Below are 9,640 nucleotides of genomic sequence, written 5' to 3'. Positions count from 1 at the left end.
TAAAAACACATAACACCACTTTCTGCACTTCTCATTTTTGTAAAACAAGCAAACAAAACAAAACCCCAAATCTGGAAAAATAAAACCATTCTTTAACACAGTGTTTTTCAACCTTTTTCATCTCATGGCACACTGAACAAGGTACTAAAATTGTCAAGGCACACTGCCCTGACAGCAGGGGCTCCCACCCCTAGTGGTCCTACTAACAAATTATCCACCCCCAAACTCCCACAGCACACCTGGGGATCACTCACAGCACACCAATGTCCCACAGCATACTGGTGGAAAATAGTTACTCTTACATCTCTATGTGCATGTGGCTGCATCTGCTGACACTATACCACCTGGTATATCACCTGCCTAGTACACTTTTAAAGCTATTATAATTTATAAGAATGTGTTTTCACCCACCTCTACCAATCACACAAAAAGAATCCAGGATACATACTCAAGTATCCTCATACTCAAGCCATCTGCTTGATGGTCTGAACTTCACCATCACATGGTTTGCAAAAACATGACCTGACTTCTGAGGCCAACTTGATTTGGCAACAATCAGATGCAATATAAAACAAGGTAAAAAGTGCCTGTTTAATGGTGTGATTGTTGGTCATGCTTGTGGTTACCAAGGCTAAACCCCATCTCTTGCTATAAGATCAAGCATATACTTCTCAATTACCACCATGTGAAACTGCCTGTCCCTTAAGATCTTCAGGGAGGGCCTTTTTATTTGTTCCACTACCAACAGAAGTACATCTGGTGGCAACATGTGAAAGAGCTTTCTCTGTGGTGGTGCTCAGATTATCAAACTCTCACAAGTGGCGAGGTTGGCACCCTTCCTGATTCAGTTTCAGTGCCAGCTGAAAACCTTTTTATTTCAGTTGACTTCCCCTTTTGATTGTAGGGCTAGTTTGGTGTTTCTGTTTGCTGAGTTACGTCAGATTTACTTTTGGTGTTATTGATTTATTGTGTTTTGACTGTATTTTCAGTGATTTTATTGTTGTCCCTTCACAATATAAGATCCAGGATGGTAAGGTACAGCAGTTTCCAAATTGTGGGGTCTGTGGCCCACCAGAGGGTCATGACCCAACATTTTGTGGTTTGTGAAACTGACAGGGTAGATTAGGATCTACCCTGGATTAAACAACCTGCTACTAGGAGGGAGCATTGCTGCCCAATCACCATAATAGCTACAGAGGCTTGAGCAGCTAGTAAAGTGAAACTTTTTTTTAGGTGGGTCCCAAAGCTAAAAAGTTGGGAAACCGCTGGTGTAGTGGTTTGGAAGTTGGACTTAGACCTGCAAGATCTAGGTTCAAATTGCCACTCAATCATGAAGTAGGTTCAAATCGCTACTCAACCATGAAGCTTCCTGGGTGACCTTGGACCCGAAACTGTCTCTCTCAGCCTCACCTACCTCACAGGGTTTTTGTGAGGACAAAAGGAAAAAAGGAACCATGTACACCACCTTGAGCTCCTTGGAGGAAGAATGGTATACAAATGTGAAAAATAATAAATAAATAATATTGCAAGAATCCAGCCTTTCCTGTCTGCCTCCTTGGGAAACACTCTTGTTCGTGCTCTGGTAATCTCTCACCAGGGCTACTGCAGTCTCTTCATCAGGGCCTCTGAGAGGAATTTTATTGGAGGTACAAAATTTCTTTTGGGCCCCTTTGCAAAGGGGGGTGGGTGAGTGAAACAGAGTGGGAGAGGATGGTGAAGGGCAAGTGGAATGGTGGCAGGGAGAGGCCAAACAGGGTGTGGGGAGGGTGGAAACTGCTGGAAAAGTCTTTGGAAGCCTGGTTACCCATGCATATGGCATCAGCAGCTAGATACAGGAATACGGAAAACCAAACGCGCTCTCTCTAAAATCTTTTCAATATAGAAAATCATGCAGAAAATTATCATCATATTTAGGGTCACACTAGAATCCTGTGTGTATCAAAACTTGCTTCTGCAGCTGCTGTAGTCTTGCAGCTGTGTCCCTGAGCTCCTGAGTATGTCCCATACACTCCTTCATGGTAAGCAGATTCACAAACCAAAGAGCCACTGTAGCAGTCCAGTTTCTTCCCAGATTTGACACTATGTTAAGAAGTATCATGTATGCATTCCTCTGCCTAGCATATATGGCTTGCCAGTAGCTGCAGCCACAAGCTTGTGGTAGTGTCTCCAGCATCCTGTATGGGCAACAAGTCTGAGTAGACAGGAAAATGTAAGATCACAAGAAATTTCTGGGCCCCCTCCTTTGGCTCCTGGGCCCCCTTTTTGACCATGGGCCCCAAGTACAAATTACCCCCTTAACCCCCCCCCCTAGGCCCTGCTCTTCATCATCTGTCTTCCACTGAATCATCCTATTCCCTTTCCACATTCTTTTACTCTGCTGCTCAGGTCATTCATCTTGCTTGGTGCACTGACCACATCTTTAAATCTGTTCACAGACTTCCTGGATCCAAAACAAGCTCCTTGTCCTTACCTTCAGAGTCCCCATGGTCTTTCCCTGCCCTTGCTCTCAGTCCTCATATCCTCCTACTGTAATGCCCATAACCTTGTCTCAATTGTCCAAAAGTCTCTTGTTCCTCAACTGCCTCCCACAACGCTTGTGGTGCATTTCCTCACCCACGTGAGGCATTCCTTCTTAAATTCCTCCTTAAAATCTACCTTTTCTATGAAGGCTTTGGCACTGTGCTTTGGTCCACATTTGCTACTCTAAGTAGCTGATATACGTGTAACTGAAACAGTCACATATGAACATAAGAACATAAGAACATAAGAACAGCCCCACTGGATCAGGCCATAGGCCCATCTAGTCCAGCTTCCTGTATCTCACAGCGGCCCACCAAATGCCCCAGGGAGCACACCAGATAACAAGAGACCTCATCCTGGTGCCCTCCCCTGCATCTGGCATTCTGACATAACCCATTTCTAAAATCAGGAGGTTGTGCATACACATCATGGCTTGTACCCCATAATGGATTTTTCCTCCAGAAACTTGTCCAATCCCCTTTTAAAGGCGCCTAGGCTAGACGCCAGCACCACATCCTGTGGCAAGGAGTTCCACAGACCGACCACACGCTGAGTAAAGAAATATTTTCTTTTGTCTGTCCTAACCCGCCCAACACTCAATTTTAGTGGATGTCCCCTGGTTCTGGTATTATGTGAGAGTGTAAAGAGCATCTCTCTATCCACTCTGTCCATTCCCTGCATAATTTTGTATGTCTCAATCATGTCTCCCCTCAAGCGTCTCTTTTCTAGGCTGAAGAGGCCCAAACGCCGTAGCCTTTCCTCATAAGGAAGGTGCCCCAGCCCCGTAATCATCTTAGTCGCTCTCTTTTGCACCTTTTCCATTTCTACTATGTCTTTTTTGAGATGCGGCGACCAGAACTGGACACAATACTCCGGGTGTGGCCTTACCATAGATTTGTACAACGGCATTATAATACTAGCTGTTTTGTTCTCAATACCCTTCCTAATGATCCCAAGCATAGAATTGGCCTTCTTTACTGCCGCCGCACATTGGGTCGACACTTTCATCGACCTGTGCACCACCACCCCAAGATCTCTCTCCTGATCTGTCACAGACAGCTCAGAACCCATCAGCCTATATCTAAAGTTTTGATTTTTTGCCCCAATGTGCATGACTTTACACTTACTGACATTGAAGCGCATCTGCCATTTTGCTGCCCATTCTGCCAGTCTGGAGAGATCCTTCTGGAGCTCCTCACAATCACTTCTGGTCTTTACCACTCGGAAAAGTTTGGTGTCATCTGCAAACTTAGCCACTTCACTTCTCAACCCTGTCTCCAGGTCATTTATGAAGAGGTTGAAAAGCACCGGTCCCAGGACAGATTCTTGGGGCACACCACTTTTCACCTCTCTCCATTGTGAAAATTGCCCATTGACACCCACTCTCTGCTTCCTGGCCTCCAACCAGTTCTCAATCCACGAGAGGACCTGTCCTCTAATTCCCTGACTGTGGAGTTTTTTCAGTAGCCTTTGGTGAGGGACCGTGTCAAACGCCTTCTGAAAGTCCAGATATATAATGTCCACGGGTTCTCCCACATCCACATGCCTGTTGACCTTTTCAAAGAATTCTATAAGGTTCGTGAGGCAAGACTTACCCTTACAGAAGCCATGCTGACTCTCCCTCAGCAATGCCTGTTCGTCTATGTGTTTTGAGATCCTATCTTTGATGAGGCATTCCACCATCTTACCCGGTATGGATGTTAGGCTGACCGGCCTATAGTTTCCCGGGTCCCCCCTCTTTCCCTTTTTAAAAATAGGCGTGACATTTGCTATCCTCCAATCTTCTGGCACCATGGCCGTTTTGAGGGACAAGTTGCATACCTTAGTCAAGAGATCTGCAACTTCATTCTTCAATTCCTTAATAACCCTTGGGTGGATGCCATCAGGGCCCGGTGACTTATTGATCTTTAATTTATCAATGAGGTCTGAAACATCTTCTCTTTTAACCTCTATCTGACTTAACTCCTCGGTCAGGAGGGGCCGTTCGGGCAGCGGTATCTGCCCGAGGTCTTCTGCCGTGAAGAAGACCTCTATTTACCCTAGCCTCCATCCCCCGTCCCTCCCCTTGTCTCTCTTGTGTCAAGAGGTGTATCTAGATTTTAAGCCTTCAGAGTAGGGGTTGAGAACTGTCTTTTCACTCTTTGTATAATGCCAAGTACACCAATATTGCTGTTAATCATAATCATTTGATGGTCTGGGGTGCTTACAAAGAACATTAGACTGAACCAATAAGGTACTTCCATTCTTAACAGAGCATACCTAGGATCACAGATGAGTTGTGTTTTAACTCATTTAAGTGATACTATGCAGTCAAATGTTCAAATTTTTTTAAATGTAAAAATATGGATCTCAGAATACTAGTTTTAAAAAAGCTATGCATTACTGAAGTCAGTTCACTTTGCTGCGCAGAACACAGAAGCAACATCCTACCCACAGATTGTGCACTCTATATCTCCATGAATATTCTGAAAAACTTAAGTAATTGGAATTGAGTATAGCAAGCAAGAACTTCAGAGAAGGATTACACTTTTGCCAATATTTATTTATTATTTTTAACAGACTCTATTCCTTGAGCTAGATTCTTTACAACAGTATTCAAATATCAAATAAAATACACAAGACCAGTCTTTTCCATTGTCATGACTTCTATGAGCAGAACACAGTAACAAACTGAACCTAGAGCAGATACACAAGATTCATTGTACACAGGTACATACAAATAACTACATATGTGCAGTTCAAACATGCATGACCCTTCATGGAGCCTGAAATAAGTGGAAGCTGGTTGAGCTGAACACCCAGAAGCTCTCTATTTTTTATGCCAGGAGTGAAATTGCACCTCACAACTGTACACAGCATGTCTACGCCAATCTTTCGGCGTTGATGCATCAGTGCCAACAGGGAGGGGCATGGACTGCATCCTGTGGTGGTGGGGGCAGTCACAGAGGCTACTCAGGGTAAGGGAACATTTGTCTCCTTACTTCAAGGTTGCATTTCAGCTGCATTGGCACTGGAAAGTTAGATTGGGCTCTTTGTCTCTTTGCTATTAGGTTCCTTCTTCCCACACTAGTATTTCTTATTTCAACTGGCCTCAGGATGGGATTCTGTGAGGGAGGAAGGGCTTGTCTGCCGCCAAGGCTCAGAGTCTGCATCATCCTCATTCTTTGATTGGTTGGGTTTCAGTGGTAGGAGGAAGCCCTTTGTTAGTCATGGATGACCTGTTCTCTCCTGCTATGGTGTCTGAGGCAGACAGTTGTGGGGGGAATAGGAGGGCACCATGACAGGTATGCCAGGACTGTTATGCAGCAGGTGTCAGCAATTATGCAAAGGGCATGGGATGTGTGTTGATATGGCTAAATGGGCAGGCTGCTTCAATGGGGACTCTTGTATCACATGCATTGCCCATGTGATTAGATGGAGCCCATTCAGTGCTCCATCTAATTTATCCATGTGCTACAGTCTCCCAGCCAAGTGTGGCTGTTCTGGTTCTATGGGATGTTAAATGTCCCTTAAGTTGCTCTTTACTTGTGACCTAATGGCTACTGAACAGTTTTGTGGTGCGAGCAGTGTGGGTTTTAAAAGGGGATTGGATGAGTTTCTGGAGGAAAAATCCATTATGGGGTACAAGCCATGATGAGTATGCGCAACCTCCTGATTTTAGGAATGGGTTAAGTCAGAATGCCAGATGTAGGGGAGGGCACCAGGATGAGGTCTCTTGTTATCTGGTGTGCTCTCTGGGGCATTTGGTGGGCCGCTGTGAGATACAGGAAGCTGGACTAGATGGGCCTTTGGCCTGATCCAGCGGGGCTGTTCTTATGGGTTCTAGACCTGCTTTGATCTCTTCCTTTGTCCCTACCATGAGTGTTCCTTGCCAGTCATGCAAAAGGGGAGTTTGTTGCTGGTTATAGTAAGCCCCTTGGCAGGACTCAAATCTGTCTTACCTGGCTCCCACCTTCATCTCTGTTCTGTGGTATAGAAGCATTCCTGGTTTGCCTGAATTTTGTTGAGGTTCCCCTTATGGTTCCCTTGGCAAAAGGTTCCTTCTAGCTGATGAACTTCCTCACAGGGACTCAAACTCTTGCCATAATGATACTCAAATTCATATAGCTGTCCCTTCCCAAATGAGTTATCTTTCTTCCTTTAGTCTGTTGTAGTCAAAAAGGCATTTCTTGGAAGGGTGTGTTTGTGTGAGTGGCATAAGGGTAATGAGGGCACAATTCTATGCACTTTCCTGGGAGTGAGCTCCATTGAACTCAGTGGGGCTTTCTTCTGAGTAGACATGCATAGGATTGGACTGTTAAATCCTGGGTGCTGGGATTCCTAGCAGTTCTCTGCTTTTATTTTATTTTAATCTGCTGAAGCTATAGCTTGCTAGCCAGAACTTCAGGTAGAAATACCTGATATTTAAAAAAGTTATTATTTTATTGCATTTGTGTTTTTTTTTCAGACGAACCCCTGGGGGCTGGGGATAAGAATAGGCCCTCAGTTTGGCTGTACTTGTCCTAAGAGGCGACTAAACAGCCACTGGGTAGATGGGACTCGTTAGCCTGGGAAGGCAGCTCATCTGAGAGAAGGAAAACTCTGACCCCAAACCTCCACTGCCTTGTGGCTACATCCAGTTATGGAAAAGGCTTCAGGAGTCTACCTTGAGGAAAAATCAGGAGCCGGAGTCCCTGAGGCAGTTTGCGGCAGTATACAGTCATGCTCTGGCAACTCCTGTTACGCTGCTGGAACCAACCGTATTGGCTTCTGCCTTTCCATTGGACCATTTCAGCAACGTGGAGAGCGGGGATTTGCTGCATGGGTAACTATCCTCCATATCCACTTTACCCAGGCTTCGCGCACTGGAGAGGACACTCTGTTCCAGAACACTATTCAGAGTGTGATACCGTAGTCTTCCGAGACTGAAGGATGCCAACTCAACTCTGTTTTTTTAGGGCTGAATCCTATCCAACTTTCCAGCACTGATTCAGCCGTGCCAATGGCATGTGTACTGCATCCTGTGTCGGGGAGGCAGTCATGGAGGCTTTCTCAAGGCAAGGGAACATTTGTTTCTTTACCTCAGGCTTACATTGAGACTGCATTACAGTGCTGAAAAGTTGGATAGGACTGGACCCTCAATCTGTCTTGAGTGTTGTTAAATTTTTGTTAACTTGATATTGTATTAAAAATTGCCTAATGTATCTGAAAATATTGAAATATTGGGTCTAATATCATTTCACATTAATTCATATCCTTCTTTATACTGAGGTATATTCCCATTCTTTTCAAAGTCTATTTTTCTTAAAAATCCACCATTCTTCCAAATACTGCAATTTCATAAGTTTTCTACCATTAAGTTCCTCATAATAAAAAATAAAATAGGTGATATTTTGAAGCTTGCTTGACGTCAGTTTATTCCATTAGATATAAAAATATCTTTTAAAAATCTAAAAAATTAGTTGTTCAAAGCCTCTTTGAATGCCCACTTGGGAGCTAAAGTGGGATATAAATTTGTAAATGAATGAATGAGGGTCCAATCCTATCCAGTTTTCCAGTGCAGATGCAGTTATGCCAATGGGGCATGTAGTGCAGTCCTGCCAATGGGGCATGTACTGCATCCTTTGGTGGGGAGGCAGTCACAGAGGCCTCCTCAAGGTTAGGGAACATTTGTTCCCTGCATTGTGCCTGCACGGCTGCTGGAAAGTTGGATAGGCTGCAATCCTAACCACACTTGCCTAGAAGTAAGCTGCATTGACTACAGTGAGACTTACTTCTGAGTAGACATGCATAAGATTGGGCTCTGAATAAATAAATATTCCCACTGCCAATTGTGTTTTCAGCCATTTTCCTCCCTGAGGTAAATTCCAGATGGGTAGTCATGTAAGGGCACAATTCTATGCTTGTCTACTTAGAAGGAAGCTCCATTAGTCAAATGCATAAGTACATACAGTAGAACAAGATCACAGCCTTACAGCACAATCCTACATGCAAAAACTCAGAGGCAAGTCCCATGGAACTAATGCATAGGACTGCATGACAAACACAAAGAGATGTGTCAAGTTACAGACTGTGATTGATTGCGACCTGCTGTCTTCCAGTGTGTCTTCCCTCAGTGCTGATCCCATGAAAGGAAGGAACTCCCACAGGGAGGAAAAAGTGTGTGTGTGTGGGGGGGGGGGAAGCCCCCTCATACTTTCTAACAATAGGGACTGTCCCATTTCAGGCTGTAGGTGTGTGTGACCTTTTTAAAAAACACTTCCCCTATAAACGTGCCATTCACTCAAAGAGCCAGCGTATGGGGGGGGGGGAGTTTTCTGGCTGCCCCACAACCCAATCCGATGCATGTCTACTCAGATGTAAGCCCCATTAGAGTCAATGCGGTTTACTCCTAGGAAAGTGTGCATAGGATTGGGCTGTGACAGCCCAGCCTGTCTACTCAGAAGTAAGTCCCATTACAGTCAATGGAGTTTACTCCCAGGCAGTGTGGATAGGATTGCAGCCTGCAATGCTGTCCACTCTTACGCCTTCTCCAGTCTCCCGCCTCAGCACAGCCTCCCCCCCGTTACTCTTAGACAAGCACAGGTTGTGGCGCGGGGGTGTGACGTCTATTTCCAGCGCCACCGCGCTTGCGGCCTGGCGGGAGGAGAAGGGAGGGGGCGTGGCTACCGCCCTTTCTCTTGGCCACGTGACCCACTTTCCCTTACTTTCTTCAATCGCGTGCGCGACGCCCGCCCTCCCCCCGTTTCCGTCACGTGAGCGGCAGAGACGGCGGCCGGCCCGGCTCATTGTCCGCGTGTTGCGTTCGCTTCGTGCTGCCGCCCCCTCCTTTCTTCCTTCCCTCCCTCCTAGGCGGACGCCGCGGCCTGAACTTGGGCACGCGGGAACCGGGCAGGTACCGTGCCGGGGCTGTGGTTCCGCCTGTCTCTGGGAGCCCGTGAGGGGACGGCGCGAGGCTCTCCGGGCTCCGGCCTAGGCAGGCGTCGGGAGGGGGAGCCGGGCTGAGGCTCGCTTGGGTGCTGGTGGTCGGGGCGGGCGGGAGGCCGGCAGTGGGGCGGAACCGGCCGCAGGGAATGCGCGCCGGCCGGTGAAAGCCGCGTGGGGAGCGAGCCGGCTGGGCTGGCGGGAGCGCCGCCGGATG

At 46.4% G+C, this 9,640-nt stretch overlaps 1 protein-coding gene across 1 annotated transcript in view; it reads left to right on the top strand.

The window, feature by feature from the left end:
- Positions 1–9,273: 9,273 nt before the first annotated feature.
- Positions 9,274–9,640, top strand: part of TNPO2 (transportin 2) — a 33,622-nt gene continuing 33,255 nt past the window's right edge. The window contains exon 1 of the mRNA XM_066614679.1: positions 9,274–9,394. The gene's annotated coding sequence lies outside the window, so the exon portion shown is untranslated. The remainder of the gene's footprint in view (positions 9,395–9,640) is intronic.

The sequence above is a fragment of the Tiliqua scincoides genome, chromosome 2, assembly GCF_035046505.1.
Source record: "Tiliqua scincoides isolate rTilSci1 chromosome 2, rTilSci1.hap2, whole genome shotgun sequence".
NCBI classification, from domain to species: Eukaryota; Metazoa; Chordata; class Lepidosauria; order Squamata; family Scincidae; genus Tiliqua; species Tiliqua scincoides.
Note: the sequence above shows the minus strand (reverse complement) of the source record. Positions and strands in the feature narration are given on the sequence as shown.